At 47.6% G+C, this 23,158-nt stretch overlaps 1 pseudogene; it reads right to left on the bottom strand.

The window, feature by feature from the left end:
* Positions 1 to 1,948: 1,948 nt before the first annotated feature.
* On the bottom strand, positions 1,949 to 21,866 carry LOC134947996 (endonuclease domain-containing 1 protein-like; annotated as a pseudogene).
* Positions 21,867 to 23,158: the final 1,292 nt, after the last annotated feature.

Raw genomic sequence — 23,158 nt, forward strand, 5'->3', positions numbered from 1 at the left:
CCCTCTCCAGTGGGAACCATGAAGTTGTTGTACCGGGGCCCAGGATTTCTCTTGGCAGCCCTGTCCACCCCTCCCCTGTGTATTAAACACTCCTAGTTCCTACCACACTGGAAGTCATGTACCAGGGCCCTTTGGTTCAGGCCAATGCCCCCATCTACAGTTTAGGGTTCTCCCTTCCGCCCCATCACCCACTATCTATGCAGTAATGGAGTAATTATCAGAAATTACTGCTCCAGGACCCACATGCTGAGCGGAAGATAGACACCCCCTACCACACGGGGGACAACAAAGCTGCCGCTGATAGCACCCCCCACCCCTACTGCTGGCGGATTGCTTTTCCCTGGGGGCCTACACTGGGACCTAAGATTCCCATCCCATTGCTATAATATGTGGAATGGGAATCTGAGGTCCCAGTGTAAAAACCAAAACAAACTCCTGCTTGAAACTGAATCCACAGCCTGCGCTCTGTGGTAACAACCAATTTGTGGACTGAAATAATATTTATGAAAAATTTAGAAGATCACTTCACTAAGGGCCCGATTCAGCATGAAACGCTGCTGCAGCAGCGTTCGTATGCTGGGGCCTTTTGAAGTGTGGGCACGCGCAGCAGCTTTGATGTGCCATGGGTAATGGCATCTCATATCTGCAAACGCTTCTGCCTGATTGGGGCGGGAGGGGGCACCGCGTCCGGACAACGCAGGAGTGTCAGGACCATTTGCAGGGTGGGCTGCAGCGGATGTGTGGCGTCACACGCACCCATTGCGACTCGAAACATAACAGGTAGCCGTATGCCTTTTTAGCTAGGCTGTGCAGGCAGAGGGCTAACCCTAAACATACAAAAGCATCACCGTTGTGCAAAGCTTTCACATGTTTGCAGGGGGGCTGGATCCGGCATGCGGGGCGGATTTGCCCGGTGCTGGGCGTCCCCCCGCAAGTCAGAGTATTGGGTCGTAGATGTGCATTTTTTCTGCACATCTACAATTTAGCTGAATTAGGCTCTAAATCCTAGTGACATCAGTGAGGTACTCAGTGCCTCACACCTCAACGATGTCACTTGTTTTTTTATTTTCTGTTAATAAGCCACTCATGAGTATTGGGTCATCCCACAAGATGACAGCCCCCACTCTGTAAGAAGCATGTCAATAAACGATAGGTGAGTACTAGACTACTAGCACAGTAATCAGACTATTGAGTGAAGCATGGGCATATTAGGGACAGGGGTGACAAACTCAAACTGATAATCTATAACTTCTATGCATAGTTGGATACGGGAAGCTCCCGTTTCAGTCATGAATCTCCTGCTGCCCTGCTTTGTAGGTCACATCTCCCGGATTCTTCAGATTCTGCCAGGGGTGACACTAAGGAGTTTCTTTGCAAGAACAGTGATTTGCTGTAGCTGCTTAGGAGTCACTGCTGATGACTCTCATTATCCCCCCTTGTGTAACACCTGACAGGAGAGAGAGAGACAGCAGCACATGATCACACACAGGGTATTATATATGCTGTGTGTGCACTCATCCATAGCGTGCTGCTGCTAGTGAGCTATTTAGGGTAAGATTTTTTGTTAGTCATTTTTCTTTAGCTGATGAAGAATTTACACAAGGCCAAATTGCATTTTGAATCTATTGCATGGGCATCACGTTTATCATGTATATTGTGCTTAGTGAGAAGAAAATAAATATCACAGCAAATATATATTGCAAACAAGAAACCCCGTATTGCAGACAGCAATGTTAGTATCAATACTTGCAAAACATCCCAAAATATATGTTACTAATGTTATAGAGAAATATCTTGCAACAACAAGCATTTAAGCATAGACACGCCCATTTGTGGAACTAGTTTTCAAAAGTAGGCAAGTATGCCTCTGCGACCATAACATGAAAACTGGAAATAATTCCAACCTCACAATATTGGAAGAAGATTTATTGAGCAGACATTGCACAATTTAGCTGCAGTTGTTATGGAACAGCGTCACGCTGACTCGCAGAAGAGATCTCAACTTGGTCTGCAGGTTGGCAATAGTGAGTCCAGACTCCACCGTGTTGACATCATTTGGTGCCAGGGACCCTTCGGCTCTGATTGGCTGGTTGTTGTTGTTCAGGCAGCAGAAGGCGCTCCAGATGTGACTGGGAATGTTGACTCTTTGCACCTCATTGACCGTAATCCAGTTGTGGGTGGTCAGCGTTGGGGTTTAGCTGGCCCTTGTGGTAGTTACACCCTATATAATCGGATTTGATGGCTTGGGTGTTTTTTATAAGTTCAGTAGGGACTCCGCGGAGGCCGAGTCTGTGGATCGCTGTTTCCAGCTGAGGCTGAAGCATTTGTTTCTGGGGAAGCCTGATGTCCACCAGCTGCAATACACAGAAGTCACAATGAATGGACATTGTCATTATTTAAAGCAAATCTAACGCTTACTGGGTATCCGGATAATAGGTCTACGCTATCTAGTTAGACAATCAATACATAGTAACATAGTAACATAGTAACTAAGGTTGAAAAAGACAATTGTCCATCGAGTTCAACCTATTTGTGGTCTCCTATGCAGTCTTATGATAGGACTAGTTATTTTTATGTTAGGACTAGTTATATTAACTTTAATGCGTACCTACGCACCGTAACCCTTAATATCTTTATCCAATAGGAATTTATCTAACCCATTCTTAAAGGTGTTAAAGAGTCCGCAGTTACTACTCTCTCAGGCAGGGAATTCCAAACACGTATTTTCCTTACTGTGAAAAAACATTTTTGCCTCAATGTGCGGAAACTCCTTTCCTCTAACCTAAGCGAGTGACCACGTGTCCTCTGTGCTGATCTTATAGAAAACAGGTCCCTCCCGAGCTCTGTGTATTAACCCCTTATATATTTGTAGATGTTTATCATGTCCTCTCTTAGTCTCCTCTTTTCCAGTGTAAACATGCCTAGCCTTGCAAGCCTTTCCTCGTATTCAGGCGTCTCCATGCCCTTGATTAGTTTGGTCACCCGCCTCTGAACCTTTTCTAGCTCCAGTATATTCTTTTTGTAATATGGTGCCCAAAATTGTACACAGTATTCAAGATGTGGCCTCACTAGTGATTTATATAATGGGAGTATAATACTCTCGTCCCTTGCATCAATTCCCTGTTTTTTGGATGCTAATATCTTATTAGCCTTCTTTGCTGCAATCCTACTTTGGGTACTGCTGCTTAGTTTGTTATCTATGTGAACCACTAAGTCTTTTTCCAGTACAGAATCCCCTAATATTACTCCATTTAGTATGTAATAGGCCAACATGCATTAGACTGAGAGGTACAAAAGGTCGATAGGTCAAAGGTCAACAGTGCTTAAAGTCGACAGGTACAAAAGGTTGATAAGTGAAAAGCTGACACATGTTTTTGGGGGGTTTCACATGTTTTCCCAAATATTTGCTTGATTTACTATCCACGTGAACTTTGATTGGGAATAGTAACTTTGCCTGCGTGGTGAGGGTCTACGTTACTACTGGTGGTGGTCACAGAACATAAAATATACAGAATGTGACAAACCCCCCCAAAGAGAAAATGTGTTGACCATTTGTGTCGACCATTGTCATGTCGACCCTTTGACATTGTTGACCTTTTGACCTTAACCACTGCTGACCTTTCACCCATAGCCACATTAATATGGGTGCGCTGGGGATACTGTACCCCAGCCCCACCTCTATCAGGGGGCCCCACAGCCACAGCACACTTGTCAGAGACGGTTTTGTTTGTGTCCCCAGAGGGGGCGCTAGTGGGTCAGTGGAGGTAGGAGGAATGAAGTGAGGAGGCAGTATGGGATTTCTGCGCATGTGCACAATGTAGTTTATTGAAAACAGAAAGTCCAGATAATAATGCAGCAGAAAGTAAAACAAACGAATGCAATGGAAATGGCAATGGTAACGGCAATGGTAATGGCAATGGAATAATAGAGTTTGAAAACTGAAAGTCTATGGCAGAGTTTGTAATGCAGGAATGGAACCAGAATAATTAAAACGTGGAGCCAGCAGAGGTGGAATAATGGTAGCAAACCTGGTAGCAATGCAGGAGACTTGGAGTTAATGTCCACTGTGCTGGTGGAGAAGCACAATCAGCTTGCAGGCTGAATCACAGGTGAGATGTTAGAATGCACCTGGATAGGGAGTCTCTACTGCTGAAGGCTGGAGCACACTGCAGGTGTAGAAGGTGTGAAGCCAGAAAGGTATTGCTGTGATGCTGGTGCTTGTAGTTCCACGGGGTAACAGGTACAGGAGAATATCCAGGAACACGGAGGAACAGGAGAATATCCAGGAACACGGAGGATCAGGAGAATATCCAGGAACACGGAGGAACAGGATAACAGGTCCAAACACACGAGTCGCAGGAGTGACACAAAGTTCAGGACAACCTCTGGCTCACCGAGCAGCTCCTGATATACCCCCTGACCGGCAGGCATTGGCTGGAGTGAGACAAGGGGGTGCGGCCAAGCTCCGGATTGGCCGCCGCACTTACACTGGGGAATACTGTCATGGCGGCGCCCACGCCGCGGCCCGGCAGGAACGCGGCGCGCTCACACGCCCGTTAACTCCAGGGGCGCCTCAATGCCCGAGGGTGCACCCACGAGCAGGGCGACAGGCGACAGCAACATGCAGTGACCCCGGACGGAGTCCGCTCCGGCGGACCGACATGACAGCGGTGAGTCGATTCCTGACAGTACCCCCTCCTTTATGGGTGGGCACCGAACACCCACGTGGCTTGAAAGGATGAGACCTGTGGAAAACACGGACCAACCTGGGAGCGTGGACATCAGCAGAGTTCACCCAACTCCTCTCCTCAGGACCATAGCTGGCCCAGTCGATGAGATATTGCAGACGACCATACCGGTGACGGGAGTCCAGGATCTTCTCTATCTCGAACTCTATGCCCCGCTGAGTTGGAATGCTGGGGCCAGCTGGAAGAGCTTTTTGGAAACGATTCAGGACTAATGGTCTGAGGAGAGAGACATGGAAAGCATTAGGAATTCGTAATGAAGAGGGTAACTTGAGCTTGTAAGCCACAGGATTAAGAACTCTTTCGATGGAGAAAGGACCGATGAAGCGTGGTGCAAACTTCATCGAAGGCACTTTAAGACGAAGATTCCGGGTGGACAGCCAGACTTTGTCCCCTGGTTTCAAGCTGGGAACTGCACGTCTCTTGCGGTCGGCAAAGAACTTGTACCGGGCAGAAGCCTTTTTGAGTGAAGTATGAATCCTTCTCCAAATTGTCGAAAACTGACTGAGGACAGTAGTGGCAGCAGGAACATCGATGCTAGGAAGATCTTGAAAATCAGGAACACGTGGATGTTGTCCATAAACAGCGAAGAACGGAGTAGTTTCAGTAGCTGTGTGGTAGCGGAAATTGTGAGCGAATTCAGCCCACGGGAGCAAATCCACCCAGTCATCTTGGGAAGATGATACGTACAGTCTCAGGAAAGTTCCCAACTCCTGGTTTACCTTCTCTGTCTGCCCATTCGTCTGAGGATGATATGCTGACGAGAACTTGAGATGGACCTGCATGGCAGAACAGAGAGCTCTCCAAAACCTTGCCACAAACTGGACTCCACGGTCAGATATTATTTCAGTGGGTAGTCCATGTAAACGGAAAATCTCCCGCAGGAAGATTTGAGCCAGTTTTGGAGCTGAAGGAAGTCCTTGGAGTGGAACAAAATGAGCCATTTTGGTAAATCTGTCGACCACTACCCAGATGGTATTGAATCCTTGGGAGGAGGGAAGGTCAGAGACGAAATCCATCGACAGATGTGACCAAGGACGGCTGGGAATGGATAATGGCTGTAGCTGACCTGCTGGAGACTGACGAGGAGTCTTGTGCTGCACACATTTAGGACAAGACGCTACAAAGTCTTTGATGTCAACTTTCATCTTCGGCCACCAGTATGTCCCGGAGAGAAATTTAAAAGTCTTTAGGACACCAGGATGCCCAGTAAACTTAAACTGATGGGCCCAAGACAGCAACTTAGAACGGAGTTCAGGAGCAGCAAAAATCTTACCAGGAGGCGGAGCTGAAGAAACTTGTGATGAGGCAAATGCCACAGGATCCAGGATGGAGCGTGGTACTGAATCGGACACCTCGTCCTCGGATTCCATGGATCGAGACAGGGCATCTGCCTTGGTATTCTGAGAACCTGGGCGGAAATGGAGCTTAAAATTAAAACGGGAGAAGAACATAGCCCATCGGGACTGGCGAGGATTAAGGCACTGAGCTGCCTTCAGATAGAGCAGGTTTTTATGATCAGTATAGATGTTAAATGGAAACTTCGCCCCTTCCAGGAGATACCTCCATTCCTCAAGGGCCAGTTTAATCGCCAGAAGCTCTTGATCTCCGATGGAATAATTAACTTCTGCAGGAAGAAATTTGCGGGAAAAGAATCCACAGGGATGGATCTTCCCGTCAGCTCCTATCTGAGAGAGAACAGCTCCCACTCCAACTGTGGAAGCATCCACCTCCAACTCGAATGGCTTATTAACATCAGGCTGTAACAAAACTGGTGCGGTCATAAAAGCCATCTTGATTTTTTGAAACGCAGCCAGGGCATCTTCTGACCAGTTGGAATGATCTGCCCCTTTTCGAGTTAAGCTAGTAATAGGAGCAATGAGAGTTGAAAAGCCTCGGATGAATTTCCTATAATAATTGGCAAAGCCCAGGAATCGTTGAATGGACTTGAGAGTGTTCGGAATGGACCAATTGGCAATAGCTTCCAATTTTGCCGGGTCCATCTGGAGATCCGATCCAGAAATGATATACCCCAGGAAGGGTATGGAGGCAACTTCAAAGGTGCACTTAGACAATTTGCCGTAGAGACGGTTCTCACGAAGACGTCGGAGAACTTCACGGACTTGGAGACGATGAGAAGAGAGGTCTTGAGAGAAGATGAGGATATCGTCCAGGTAAACTACGAGATATTTGTACAGAACGTCACGGAAGATTTCATTAACAAAGTGCTGGAACACTGATGGAGCATTGCTCAACCCGAATGGCATTACCAGGTACTCGTAATGACCATCCCGAGTATTGAAAGCCGTCTTCCATTCATCGCCGCTGCGGATTCTGATGAGATTATAGGCACCGCGGAGATCTAACTTGGTGAAGATGCGGGCTCCTTTGACCCTATCAAATAACTCGGTAATAAGAGGCAACGGATAGCTGTTCTTAATGGTAATGTCATTAAGTCCCCGGTAGTCAATACATGGACGTAGTCCTCCATCTTTCTTTTTAACAAAAAAGAAGCCTGCCCCAGCAGGTGATGATGAAGGACGGATGAATCCTTTCTGTAGGTTTTCTTTGATGTAATCACTCATCGCTTCAGTTTCAGGAACAGATAACGGGTAGGTGCGCCCCCTAGGTGGTTTTTTGCCAGGAATGAGGTCGATGGGGCAATCCCACTCTCTATGGGGCGGTAGGACATCAGCGGCCTTTTCGCTGAAGACGTCAGCGAAGTCTTGGTAGGCCGTAGGAAGAGTAGACGGGGTCTTGATTTCGGAAGTCTTGACAGGAACAACTTGGGCTAAACAAGACTGACGGCAATGTGACCCCCAAGCAGTAAGTTGTAATGTAGCCCAATCAATCTGTGGGTTATGTAGCTAAAGCCAGGGCATACCTAACACAATCTCCTGAGTTGCCTGAGGAATAACTAAAAACTTAATTAACTCAGAATGCAGGAACCCAACCCCCAGTATCACTGGCCTGGTTTGTTGAGTGATATACCCCTTAGAGATACGACTACCATCTACTGCCGTAATGTAGACTGGACATGGAAGTTCATAGACCGGCAGATGAAACTTGTCTACCGCAGCTTGAGTGATGAAATTCCCCGCTGCACCACAGTCTACCAACGCAGTTGCAGATTGGAGTCCAGCCGCCGTCTCCAAGGTCACAGGAAGAATGAGATCTTGGGTTGAATGAGCTTGCTTGAAAGATCCCAACTTGACTCCTCCCTTACAAGTCAGGATCTGGCGTTTCCCGAACGCACTGGACAAGAACTTATTTGGTGACCTACTGCCGCACAGTAAAGACACAGTCTCTCACGGAGTCTCCTTGACCGCTCCTCAGCAGTTAAGCGGGACCTATTAATTTGCATAGGCTCATCAGAAGGTGGAGGCTGCAACTGTACAGGAAGTACCATTCTTGGTTTGCTACACTCAGCACGAGCACGCTCATTGTTGCGTTCGCGGATGCGAGAGTCCAACTTAATACATAGGGAGATTAGCTCGGGTAATTGCTCAGGAATATCACGGGTTGCCAATTCATCTTTTATCCGCTCCGAGAGTCCATGCCAGAAGGCTGCTACCAAGGCTTGGTTATTCCACTGGATCTCTGCGGCTAGCGTCTGGAACTGGATGACGTATTGACCCATACTGCGAGTCCCTTGACGGAGCTGGAGAAGATCTGCGGAGGCCGATGTTGCACGACCCGGTTCATCGAAGATGCGTCTGAAGATGGAAACAAACTCGGCATAGTTGTTCATCAACGGGTCGGCACGTTCCCACAGAGGAGACACCCAGCTCAGGGCTGATCCAGAGAGCAGTGAAATGATATAAGCAACCTTGGATCTTGGCGTGGGAAAATTGTGAGGTAAAAGTTCAAACTGGACTTCACACTGGTTGAGGAACCCACGGCATAACTTCGGACTGCCATCATACCTGCTAGGCACAGGCAAGTGCAAACGAGATACAGGAGCAGATGCAGCCGGAGAAGAAGAAGAAGAACCCCCAACACTGGCATGTGCAGGGGTAACAGGAACTGGAGGTGCAGGCGCACTTAGCAGAGATTGTTGTAACGTATCAATCCGGGAGGACATCCCTTGCAGAAACTGGAATATCTGCTGCTGCACAGCCTCTTGTCCATCCAAACGGGAGACCAGATTTTGTAAGGCCCCTGACCCCACACTCTGACCACCGTCCGAGTCCATCGGTCCTGAACTTACTGTCAGAGACGGTTTTGTTTGTGTCCCCGGAGGGGGCGCTAGTGGGTCAGTGGAGGTAGGAGGAATGAAGTGAGGAGGCAGTATGGGATTTCTGCGCATGTGCACAATGTAGTTTATTGAAAACAGAAAGTCCAGATAATAATGCAGCAGAAAGTAAAACAAACGAATGCAATGGAAATGGCAATGGTAACGGCAATGGTAATGGCAATGGAATAATAGAGTTTGAAAACTGAAAGTCTATGGCAGAGTTTGTAATGCAGGAATGGAACCAGAATAATTAAAACGTGGAGCCAGCAGAGGTGGAATAATGGTAGCAAACCTGGTAGCAATGCAGGAGACTTGGAGTTAATGTCCACTGTGCTGGTGGAGAAGCACAATCAGCATGCAGGCTGAATCACAGGTGAGATGACGGAATGCACCTGGATAGGGAGTCTCTACTGCTGAAGGCTGGAGCACACTGCAGGTGTAGAAGGTGTGAAGCCAGAAAGGTATTGCTGTGATGCTGGTGCTTGTAGTTCCACGGGGTAACAGGTACAGGAGAATATCCAGGAACACGGAGGAACAGGAGAATATCCAGGAACACGGAGGATCAGGAGAATATCCAGGAACACGGAGGAACAGGATAACAGGTCCAAACACACGAGTCGCAGGAGTGACACAAAGTTCAGGACAACCTCTGGCTCACCCAGCAGCTCCTGATATACCCCCTGACCGGCAGGCATTAGCTGGAGTGAGACAAGGGGGTGCGGCCAAGCTCCAGATTGGCCGCCGCACTTACACTGGGGAATACTGTCATGGCGGCGCCCACGCCGCGGCCCGGCAGGAACGCGGCGCGCTCACACGCCCGTTAACTCAGGGGCGCCTCCAGGCCCGAGGGTGCACCCACGAGCAGGGTGACAGGCGACAGCAACATGCAGTGACCCTGGATGGAGTCCGCTCCGGCGGACCGACATGACAGCGGTGAGTCGATTCCTGACAACACTGACATCACCAGCTCTCCCTCTTGTGCAGCAGCAGAATCAGGCAGCCAGAATATGAGCAGGACAGTATGCAGTGCAGGCAGAGACACAGGAGTATCAGGTTTCATGAGCTACCAACAGAGCTTTCCAAACAGAGGAGAGATAGGATGGGGGAAGTGATCCAGGGATCCTAGGTTCTGATCCTCCCCGTCTGGGAGTCTGGGTCCTCTGTAACCTGTTATGTAATGAGATCTAGTGAGAGACACACATATAGAGCCCTCCCTACTCCTGTCCCAGTGTGTAAGTAGCACTAAGGCTGCTGCTATTCTTACATGTGACAAGATAAATTATAGATATTATTTTTCTATGTGTATTTTAAGGTTGTGTAAGTTGTCTTTGTTCCACTACAGGAAAACGTTCTAAAATAGTTGTCTCTCAATTAGGTGGAACTATAAACAGTACCCAGGCATTATTAAACTAGTAGTTTAAATCTAATATACACCATTGGTTTAAATTTAATATACACAATCTATACCTCCCACCATGACCCATTCCAGGAGGGACAACATGCTCTCTTCCTGGACTTCCCTCTTAATTTATGATTGCAATCACCTGTGGTGAAACACCTTTCTTATCAATTATATAGTTCAACACAGGTGATGGCAATCATATATTAAGAGGGAAGTCCAGGTAGAGAGAATTTTGTCCTTCTTGGAATGGGTCATGGTGGGCGGTCTGCACAATCTTATACTCCCCCGGGCCCCTCTATCTTACGTGCTCCGGGCCACCCCAAGGCTTAACCCAGCCCTGTTTCATCTGTCAACCTTTTGAGCCTGTCGACCTAACGCATGTCGCCCATATGTTGTCTGTCTAGACAGTGTAGATCTTCTATACTACACGCCGCTTACTGTATAAGCAGAAGCAGGGGCGTAGCGAGGCTACACGTTATTCAGCACAGTAATCAGACTATTGAGCCGCAGTTCCGCCAGTAGCATGTTCCAGTGCTCGGTGACTGCGCTGCAGGAGGCAGAGGGATGGAGGCTTCTCGGCGCCCCCAGCACAATATAGGTTTTTTTAAGGACAGGAGGAGCCACCGATGCAGCGATGAAGAGTTCAGCATTAATCAGGGACCAGGGCAGGAGAGGTCAGTATGGCTGCTGGAGAGACATGGGGCAGCCATGGGTAGATGCAGGGGGGCAGGCAGCCATGCAGAGACAAGACACAGGGAAAGGGGAGGCAGCCAAGGGAGACACAGGGGAGGCAGCCAGGGGAGACACAGGAAGGGAGGCAGCCATGGTTAGACACGCGGGGGAGGCAGCCATGGGGAGACACAGGGGGAGGCAGCCATGGGGAGACACAGGAGGAAGGCAGCCATGGGGAGACTCAGCAGGGAGACAGTCATGGGGAGACACAGGAGGAAGGCAGCCATGGGGAGACACACGGGGGGGGGCAACCATGGGGAGAAACACGGGGGAGGCAGCCATGGGTAGACACGCGGGGGAGGCAGCCATGGGGAGACACACGGGGGAGGCAGCCATGGGGAGACACAGGAGGAAGGCAGCCATGGGGAGACTCAGCAGGGAGACAGCCATGGGGAGACACAGGAGGAAGGCAGCCATGGGGAGACACAGGAGGAAGGCAGCCATGGGGAGACACACGGGGGAGGCAGCCATGGGTAGACACGCGGGGGAGGCAGCCATGGGGAGACACACAGGGGGGGGGGGGGGGGGGGGGGCAACCATGGGGAGACACACGGGGGAGGCAGCCATTATTGCAATAATAATAATTATTACCCTCCACAGGGATGCCTAGCCATAATCCTCCCTTCCGAAAGCATAACCCTCCCTTTCCCAGAGCTTAACCCTATACCTCCCCCAGCATTCCCCTTGAATGTACTGCTGATGGAAAATAAGTAGGAGAAACAGAATGGACTGCCATGGAACACTGAAAAGAAGCCACGCAGACAGGTGTCATATCTTACTGCCACTCTTTAGTCTCTGCAACCGCTGTTTGGCCAGGTGCATATAGTGTATGACATTTCCCTGTTTGTAAAGGTTCGGCAGCTGTCAGACAACGAGCTGGTTTGCAAGTGGGTGAGTCAGCGTGTAGTGAAAACAAGTACTGTAATGGTGAAAGTGACAGCACTTTTTTATTACATGTACATAGGGCCTAATTCAAGGTTGATCGCAAAAGCAAAATCTTCCTCTAATGGGCGAAACCATGTGCAGTGCAGGTGGGGCAGATGTAACATGTGCAGAGTGCCATATATACAAATGCCCCCAGAGAGCCAGATAAACAAATGCCTGCAGAGGGCCAGATTCACAAATGCCCTCAGAGTGCCAGATACACAAATGCCGGCACAGTGCCAGATATACAAATGCCCCCAGAGTGCCATACCGCTCACCGCCGCTGCAGCTCCATCCGGTGGCAGCATGCCTCAGCTGTCGGATCAAGGCAGAGAGGAGAGCGCAGCTATGTCAGGCTGTAGCGGCGTGTAGGACCTCAACCCAGCCACCGGTTTGTGAGCCAATCAGGGCTCGCAGACCGGCAGCGGCAGCTCCTGACTGGCTGCCGGTCCGCGAGTTCTGATTGGCTCACGAACCAGCAGCTGGTTTGAAATCCTACACGCCGCTGCCGGACACAGTAGCTGCGCTCTCCTCCCTGCCCTAACAGCTGAGACACGCCGCCGCCGGACTGAGCGGTGGCGAGTGGGCAGGAAAAGAAACGGCTTTGCGGGCCATATACGGCCCGCAGGCCGGAGGTCCCCCCCCCCTGCTTTAAACTGTGAGATGCACAGTCTTGAAATCAGCCGGCCACAGAACCTGTGTAATTTATAAGTGTGAGACAGAAAAAATGAAATAACAAGGGGGGTCATTCTGAGTTGATTGCACGTAGCAACTTTTTGATACTCGTGCGATCAACCTGACGCCGCCTATGGTGGAGTGTATCTTAGCATAGCAAGGCTGTGATCGCTTGTGCAGCACTGCTAAGCTAAAAAAGTTTCATGAAAAACCAGACCAGCCCTGCACCTACTTACCACCTACTTACCATTTGCGACGGATCCAGCGATGCAGGTCCCGGATTTGACGTCACACATCCGACCTCAAAATGCCCTCAAGCCTGGACACGTCTGTGTTCGTTGGACCACTCCCGGAAAACAGTCAGTTGACGCCCCAACACGCCTTCATCCTGTCAATCTTTTTGCGGGCGCCGCTGCGAACGCTTTCCTCATTCCCGGCACCGTTGCCCGGCGTCAGCCATCGCCAGGCAACGATGTGCATGCGCAATGCGCACACCGCGCATGCGCAGTTCCGACCTGATCGCAGTGCAGTGTGCGATCGGGTCGGAATGACCCCCAAGAAGGGTGCACATGTACAAGAAGAAGTTTATTGTATCATTACATTTATTTAGTGGATAATACAGTAAAGAGGTTAAACTTAGACTAATTAGAAACATCCATAGAATGTGTAAGAAAGTTAAAAAATTGCAAAAATACAAATATTTAAAAGGCACAGGTGGTCATTCTGAGTTGATCGCTAGCTGTATTCGTTCGCTGTGCAGCAATGAGTCAAAAAAAAGTCGCTTCTGCACATGCGTATGTGGCGCAATGCGCACGCCCAATGTACTATTTATAATGAACAATGTAGTTTCACACAGGGTCTAGCGAAGCTTTTCAGTCGCACTGGTTGCCGCAGAGTGATTTACAGGAAGTGGGCGTTTCTGGGTGTCAACTGACCGTTTTCAGGGAGTGTGCGGAAAAACGCAGGCGTCCCAGATCTGTCACGCTAACGCTGGGCGTGGCTAGGAACTCTCATTGGGTTAGTAGCAGGTCTATCACACCCAGTCCACAGCTGATTGGGCGAGAAACGCCCTTCCACACAGGTTACATCCAATGGGAGGCTCTGCCCTTTGGCTGCTGTGTGTTCCCAGAGCAGAATTAGCAATGGGGCTGATGGAGCTGCAGCTCCATGCCCACACCCCAAAATAGGCCCCCCTGCATCTGCAGCAACATACCCTCCAACAATTTACACATAAAAATAGGTACAAATTTGAAAAGGGGGCGTGGCCATGGGTAAAGTGGTGTGGCCACACCCCTTTTCCTATACTTACAATGGAAGTCAGGAGAGCCAAAAATCAGTACAGACCATAAAAAAAAAGGTCCGGTACCTGCCAAAAAGGTCCAGTTGGACGGTATGCCACTGCATCTGCAGCAAGTCTCTGCACTGTAGATAGGAAGGGGGGGGGGGGGATCCTTTTACTGCAGCGTCCTATGTCCTGCTGCCAGTCCGCCTGCCCCCTCCGGCATCAACAATCCCCACTCCCTAGCCGCGGCGCAGGTAGAACAAAAGCTGCTGCGGCCACCGGCATAGATGTGTATGAAAGTGGCGCAGCGGAAGGCTTTCATAGCCCTCCCTGCGCCGCATACTCTCTGCGCCCCGGAGCCTCCTCTGCGCGTGATGTCACAGAAGTGCCTCCCAGCCACAGCTGTGACGCTTACCCCAGAGACCCTGACTCCGCAACACAGCACCTGGGCTGCCGGCCTGGAGGCCCCGAGATGGCTAATGTAACGGATAGAGAGGGTGATATCGCGGAGGGTAATGTCTGGACGCTGAATCAATGTAAAAGGAGACAGTGCTGTGCAGTGCAGTGGGTGTGCAGTGTCACTGACACTGCACAGCACTGTCACCTTTTACATTGATTCAGCGAGTCAGTCAGTTCTGCCAGCCAGTCACTATTGTTAGCGCCGGTGTCCCAATGCGCCGCATTAAAGGGAGGTAGATGCAGTAAATAAACTACAGCTCCCAGCAGCCCTTCGCGCCAAAGCATTCCAGCACTAAGGACTGCTGGGAGCTGTAGTTTATTAAGTGCATCTTCTTCCCTGTAATGCAGCGCATTGGGACACCGGCGCTAACAATAGTGACTGTCTGCTGTGCGAGTCTCCGGGAGAGCCACTGCCAGAGGGAGGACAGCAGCTTAGCTGCTGACAGGAGCAAAAGCAGGAGAAGCATTACCCGCCCCTTACCCACTCGCAATACCTCTGGGCCCCATCCGTGGCACCCCCGCACCCTCCCTCTGCCACCTGCACCCACCCCTTCCCCACCTGTGGCACCCCCTCAACTGCTCCCCCCCCCACAGCGGCTCTGGACCCCCACCTGCCACACCCACACACCCACCCCTCCCCCACCTGCATCACCACTGCACCAGCCTCATCCCCGCAACTGCCCCTACCCCTTCACCCTCGAAGCCGCTACACTTTTACCCCGCACCTGCCACTCCCCCAACCACAGCATCTACTAGGTCAGGCCTGGCCAACCTGTGGCTCTCCAGCTGTTGTAAAACTACAGGTCCCATCATGCCTTGCCACAGTTTTACTACTAGGGAATGCTGAAACTGTGGCAGGGGCATGCTGGGATATGTAGTTTCACAACATCTGGAGAGCCACAGGCCTGTACTAGGTGATTCATCAGGCCCTGCGTGCACTGTTCACGCCGTTGCAAGGGGCTGCAACCCCTTAACCATTGTACGCCCTTTGTTTGTGCAATATTTAACCACTCACACAATTATGATTGGAGGTAATACTCCCTATAACACAAATATTGCACACAACAAGGGCGTGCAAGGTTTAAGGAGGCATAGCCCCTTATGAGGGTGCGATGAATCACCTAGTCACAGTAATATATACCACGTTCACATTGCCATTGCTGGGTCGCACCCAGAAATTGGACACGGGTCCTTCCCAGGTGTGTGCCGGCAATGGACCCTGAGAACATGCTTCCCAACCCGGCAATATGCCGGGTCGGGTTGCCATCAGGAACATTGCCAGAGGCGGCATCGGGGTCGGGTGCGGAGGCAGGACTGGGGATGAGATCATCTCCGCGTCACCTCTCCCTATGCTGTAAATGGGTGTCGGGTTGCATTCACACTGCGCCTGACCCGGTAATTATCCCGGAATAACCCTTCTTTATTCCTGGGTTGAATTACCGGATCAGGCGACCCGGGAATTCGACAGTGATCCATTCACACTACACAGCGACCAGCGTCGACCAGGAAAAATACCGGGTTTTTGTGCAGTGCGAACGGAGTATTAGTGTATGATATGGGGATCACTCTGTAACACAGGTAGCAATATTCTGCCTCAGTAGTGTAAGATAAATGTTATAACTTATTGGCAACTATTGTTGGTTATCATATCCCTGCTACTTGTGCGTTGATATGGTCAATTCAATCTAGTCTGAATGTCTTCCCCATTTGATCCGCAGGTCACAAAAATAAATCTGTATCAGTTACACCTTATAACCCTCAGAACCATTCCATTATGTAATATTAAGGTATAATGGAATTAATAGATATAGCTATAATCCACTTTAGAGGGCCACTGATTGTATCACACAGTATCGTTGGTGAGTGATGGTCTTATTGAAATACCAATTTATTGCATCCAATGTCACAGACTGCACATTTAGATATTATGGAGTGTTAAAATATCTGTTTCAATAATATTATCTTTACTGTGATTGATACTGATATCGCCACCCAAAACAACAGTGTCCATCCTATATCAACTTCAAGATTAATTTGCACTGCTTTAGTCCTTAGACCACAGTCTTAATGCTGCGTTTATTTAGTCTGTTAAATAGAGAGCATGGCAGAATGCTAAGGGGTGAATTCAATTGTGGGCAAAGACATCTGCCCGCTGAATCATTGCGGCAATATCTACACTGTACAGCAGCCCAAACCCGCAAAACACTACTCGCAGTCCCATAGGGTGCCGCGGAAACTTTTGTACGAATTCGGGATCGGCCGGATAGGTGAGGGTATGAGATGCAGTGACGGTGCTGGCATTTAACCGCCGTGGCAACTGCAATTCGCACCCTTCACCCAAAACTTAATTCCCCCTTAGCCTATTTTGTAGCAGGGGATTCAGGCTGCCTAGGTACATGCTAATTAGAGGTTATGCCATACACATGTAATTTGATTTATTAAATTATCTGTGGTTCCAGTAACCCCAATCTGAGTACTATAGTACAGACAGTTATGTATACATCAGTAAATAGAGCACATGGTAGTCCATGTAGGAAATGTAAACGTGCACGTTTCACTGTAACATAGAAACATAGAATTTGACCGCAGATAAGAACCACTTGGCCCATCTAGTCTGCCCCTTTTTTTATCCTTTAGGCAATCTCAACTCTATTTGAACCTTAATTCTTTGTAAGGATATTCATATGCCTATCCCAAACATGTTTAAACTGCTCTACAGTCTTAGCCTCTACCACCTCTGATGGGAGGCTATTCCACTTATCCACTACCCTTTCTTTGAAAAATGTTTCCTTAAATTTACCCATAACCTCCCCCCTCCAGTCTCAGTGTATGTTCTCAAGTTCTAATACTTCTCTTCCTTGATTAAGCTGTACAAACAGCTTCACCAGGACTGACTGAATTAGTTGAATTTTAACCTCTATATTTCACTGTATTATCCACTGATGTGGACCTTTTTATAATTTGACTATTAAAGGTTACATTTTAAATAAATTTAATGACACAATAAACTTCTTCTTGTACATGTGCGCCCTTTAGGAACAACTTCTTGTTCTTTAGTTTTTTCTGTCTCAAGTTAACCAGGTTGGAATCGGGCTGCTCCACCATGAATAGAGTTTAATAAGCAAATAATGACAATTGGGGCTTAATAGGTGAACTCAAGTCACCATATATATTAGTGTGCAGAAATAATTTGCCTTGTGTTCTAATTCATAAGAGTCCCAGTTTAAAGGGATAGTATGGTAACCCTACAATTACCCCACATGCAGATATATAAGGTGCAGTTAGATGACAATAGTGTTGATTTAGCGTTGTCTATTTTGGATTTTATTTCTTTGCTTTCTCAGGAGCTGGCAATTGCCCTCCCCTGATTTTTGCTTTGTAAACAGTGCGTATTTCTATATCCCACCAGAGAGTAAGGTTAAACTACATCCTCTTTATGGCATCTCCTCATTATTAGGCTTACCATACTGTCCCTTTAAATCGGGACATTCATTAATTACACAGGTTCTGTGTCTGGCTTAATTCAGCCTCAGAACCTGTGTAATTCATGAGTGTCCCGGTTTAAAGGAATAGTATGGTAAGCATATCTTTAAGTCATCTCATTATTAGGCTTAGTATTCTATCCCTTTAAACTGGGACACTCACAAATTACACTGGTTCTCTAGCTGATTAAATGCAGGTAAAGTGCAGGCTTGAAGTTAGCCAGCCACAGAACCTGTATAATTCATGAGTGTCCAAGTTTAAATGGATAGTATGGTAAGCCTACCCATAATGCATTCACCCACAGGACAGCCAAAGTGCACCTGTCCTTGTCACTGGGTTGGTAACAAAAGGCCAGCCATCGTGATGCAGACGGTCAGGAGACTGACAGCGACATCCTAACAGTCTAAATCCCGACATGGGGTGTTAAGAAGTCTAACCGTTGTCTTGTGCGGTGGGATCCCGACCGTTGGGATGGTAACTGCATCACCTCTCACTAATGACCTATTATACTAGAATCTCCATTCCTACATGCCTAAAAAATAAAAATGAACCGTATTTTCACCTACGCAAAATCCCAATATATGACTCATTCACATATGATCTTTTTCTCTGATACATCTCCAGTTTTCTCCCGACGTTACAGTTTGTTTCCACTAATTACAATAAAGAATAAAAAATGTAAAAAGAAAATGTGACTCTGATGTAAGTAACACTTGGGAAGAATGTAATAGGGTGTGAGAATCACAGAGTGAAAGATTTTGGGAGAGTCCCTGTGGCCGGAGAGACTAGCCAGCCACACGTGTAATGGCGTCTGCGGCACTGAAGGGGTTAACCCTCGTGCCCGGCGCCATGTTACGGACTGTTTAAAAGTTTGTTTAATGATGTGTTTTACTTTTAACATGTCATATGTAGTGCTCTGTGCACCATTGCAGGAAGGCATGTTTAACTGTATCTATTTTATATTCAAGACAGGCTTGGTGTATATTTAAAGGAAAAATGCAGTTACTATAGCTGTCTGAATAAGCAACTCTTATCCTCTGGAAATAGGAAGTGGCATGCTAAGGGCCCTGTCCTAGCAGTGAGGTGTGAAGGGCAATACCTTTTGATGTGTAAGTTCCTTAGAGAGAGATACTAATCACTGGGTCTATGGGCTTGGAATTTGTTTCATGTAGGGGATGTAATTGATATACGATCCGTGAATGGCAGATAAAGGAAGGAAGACCGTTTGTTTGTATTGTAGCTATTCCTGTTGTAATCTTAAACACTGGGATTGCCTGGAGATGTGAATGACCAGAAACATCTGTATTTTGAAGATATGTGATAAATTTATCAATAGTGAATGTTAATCTGATACCAAACGTTGTCTGGGTGACAGGAAGGAGGATATTGTTTTATTGCACTTATATCCTTGTAAAATGTAATTTATTTGTATTTTGTAAAATAACCTGATTGGTTGGAGAAGACAGGGAGGGCTTACCCCCCTGTGATACTGTGTGGAAAACTGACATAAAAAGGAGACCTGCGTGCCTCCAGAGTTGTAGTTGTACCATCTTTATTCTGCTGAAACATCTGATTGTATGCTGTTGCCCCTAGCAATAGGGAGGAGCCTTTTTAAAGGTTATTTGAGCAAATAAACATCTTTGCCTCAAGAAGACTGCTTCATCTTGTGACCAACAGGGTTAGGCCAAACCTAGCCCCGTCTCCAAGCTCCGCCTTCCGCCAGCTACCGGTAGAGGCCTAGCAAGTGGCTAGTGGGGATTCGTCAGCACCACACAGCTGTGGTAAAGCAGTGCGTCGGCACATACAGAGCAGAACCGTGGTTCCAAACGCCACGGCAGGTTAGGAGTTTGGTGGTGGCAGCGAGAACCCGCCCACAGCGCAGTGGGTGGAGTCAGTAACAGGCGGTTGCTGACGGTAAGCGGGAATCCCCTATGTGGTCAGGCCTCGTGCGGCTTGACTTTCCATTCTGTGCGCAGTCGACGGGACGCGGCAAGCGGCGAGTGCTTCCGTACGGTACCGTCCTGTCACAGTCCCCTTCTGTTTTTTTTATTTTAAGTGGCAATCACTTACATAGCAGAATCAACATAGTTTTGACATGTAAATGATCGCCACTTTAAAAAAAAACAGGAAAACTCTGTTAAAATCTAAACATTTCTGAATGCAGCATGACCCTACTCCCCAAACCCCCCTCCCCCCGCCATCGTTTGTCATTGCCGGAATTGGCAAGTGTATGCACCGGGTCCCGTCTCCCATGATATGTCACTGGAGGACACATAGCTTCATGTGTGGGGGCCTTAAGAGTTTAATATCATTACATGTTTACTAACAGGTATTCTAAGTTGCCAACAAGTCATTGATATGGCAGGGAAAGCATTGAGGCCATTCATAGTAGCTAGCATGGCCAATGGGATGCTCAGTAGGCAGCTGTATGGCCAACGGTACACCACCCTTGTAGGGAGGTCCTGTACAAAATCATGATTGGGGATCAGGTGAAACCTTAGAGGGTGTTCTGGGACTTGTGTCTTGCCTGTTGTTTTGGTGGAATCATTCAAAATGAGTTAACAAATAAAAGCTAGGACCTTATTTCGCCATTCACCAGTGATGTGCCCTTATTTCAACGGTCCATTTGAATGTAAAATGTGGTGATATACAAAGGGGTATTAGCCATCATCCAACTTATGAATTCCATCATGGTTCAGTATTTTAGTAGAATGCTGCGAATGCTGTGAATAACTAAGCAGATATGAGGAAGCTTCAATTAGAAGCGAAACGCGTCAGAGAAGGTGCCCTGTGTGACCCAGTGGACATTACATTCAGTTCCACATTGATGTGCAACGCTGCTCGAGATTGACAAATGGGAGACGGGAGGACGCTATATGCGGCGGCTTGAAGACGGGAGCAAAACCAATCTATCATCACCTGCAGCACGCAGAGCTCCGGGAGCCGGACCAACCTCTCTCTCTCCAAGCAATCCAAGGTGTGTGCACGAGAGCCAGATACAGTGGGAGACGTAGTACGCCACTTACGGACTGTGGCAGACGGGAGCTTTCTTCTACAGGTGCTTGCTGTGCACCAAGCCCCGGGTGATATATAAATTTCCTCCATGTTATCTGGATAACTTTTCCACATGTGAAAGAACCACTTATATTTATATTAATCGGTTCAATTAACCTTTTTTTGGTATATACCTAAATACATTTTTATGAGCACATCTAATGGGACTGTCTTATTCTAAGAACAAAAATAAGGACACTGTCAACCTATGATTATTGAATCAACCACATGTGGTCACAGGTAGTTATATGATCCACCTCTTATGCTCAATTAGTAGGTTTAGCATTTAGCTTTTTTATGTGTATGCGCATACTAATTAATTCATGTTTTATGATTATGTCTAGTTAACCTATACATGATTGATTTTATAGACATTAAAAATATCTTATAATTATGTTCTTGTGTGGATTCATGTCATGTTGCCTCTAAATTAAATAGCGCAAGGGGTTATTCAGTTTGTGAATGCTGTGAATAACTAAGCAGATATTGAAGTTAGTTTTGCATGAACTAAGAGTTGTGTGTTCTGTGTTGCACATGTTAGATGTCAACCCAACTCGCCTGCGGCTCCAGTCGAAAGGTCTGACTGGCTCCTGTGGCGACCCCACGTCGGCTGTCCAGGATATAAGCAGAGTACAGAGGGTATCGGTAACCCTTATGATACAGCGATGCAAAGAAAGGATTGTTGTTGTTCTCGTACATCTGGCAGATAGGGGCGATGGAATCCGGACGGCTGGGGAATCCCTCAGGGGGCGTACTAACGTAGAACTGACCACGACAGTCATTGAAGTTTGAGCTCACTTTGCCCAAGGTTGCATGAGCCAGAGACAAAACTAGAAAGAGTTGAGAGATCATGACGGTGGGGTCCAGGAACATTGTGATGCCCACCCAGCTGGCGTGTAGTCCCTCAGCTGCAAAGCCTTGCAAATGATCCGAGCAGTAACTCTAACAGGTTATATTGTAGTGCAGTGCAGGAGATGGCACTACCTCTATATAAAGGGTGTTGCATTTCTGGGAGTGGCATAATAAATATTACTTATCCAAACCAATCGGAAGCTAATTCTCTCTTAGCATCAAGTCAGAATCGTCGAAATTTGATTAATATGTACATGAAAATAAAACCAAGTAGAACTATTCCTGGACTCTGTTGACTTGACCCCCCCCCCCCCCCCCCCTCCCTTCCCGTTCTGATTTCCCTCCCTTTCCTCCTTCTCTTACTCATTATCAGTGAACTTCCTCTTCTTTGCAGTTTTCCTTCTTCTTTTTTTTATTCCTTACTATTTTACCAGTTCTTCATATGGGAGTTTCTGATTTTCCAGATGTAAATATAGATTAGTGTAAAAAAAATTGGTAAATCTATAGAGGTATAAATTTGAGACGTCTTAATGTAAGTACATATTAATTCATGGTTCTTGGCGTTACCCGAGGAGCACCCGTAGCAGATCCGGTAAAATGTGACAGGACCATTTTTTTAGTCTATAAAATTCTGCACACTGGAGGTGCAATCCAAATTTTGATGTGATTGTCTATTTGAGCGTTATTATTCACGCAACGAAAGCCACGCATCGGTATTAACATCAGGATGTCACCCCCTTTTCATCCCCTTAGGGGGGGTTTATTAAAATTCTAAATATGTAGTTTTCCTATTTCCCACCTTAAGAATACCTATGTTACATATCATCTTCCTAACGTATCAGGAAATAAGAGAATTAGTGATGAGTGAGTGAGTGAGTGAGTGAGTGAGTGAGTGAGTGAGTGAGTGAGTTATCTATATAGATTTTATTATTTTCTATTTTATTTTTTTTAGTCCCCATCCGAGCCTGTTAATTGCTCTTCTAAGCCAGATATCTGGGGTTCTGTCTGACTTGTTGTTTTTCTGAGGGTATACTCTAAAAGCTGGGGCTCTCCCCATTTGCTGGACACTGGCAGCTTGTCTCTACTATGCCGAGAACCAGAGATATCAGCCTTCCAGCAGCTGGTCCCTGCTCCAGCTCCACACACCTAATATGCAGTTTTATATTGTCGTTGGTGGATTCCTCTGGCTCCTGAACTCTGATCCCCAAGTCCCCAGTATCTTCTGAGAGGTGTCCCCAGAACCTCCTGACAGCTGAGACTCTCTAGTGTTTTATCCCATTGAAAGCTGAGAAATCTATTTCCAGGAACAGGCG

This window comes from Pseudophryne corroboree, chromosome 8 (assembly GCF_028390025.1).
Source record: "Pseudophryne corroboree isolate aPseCor3 chromosome 8, aPseCor3.hap2, whole genome shotgun sequence".
Taxonomy (NCBI): Eukaryota; Metazoa; Chordata; class Amphibia; order Anura; family Myobatrachidae; genus Pseudophryne; species Pseudophryne corroboree.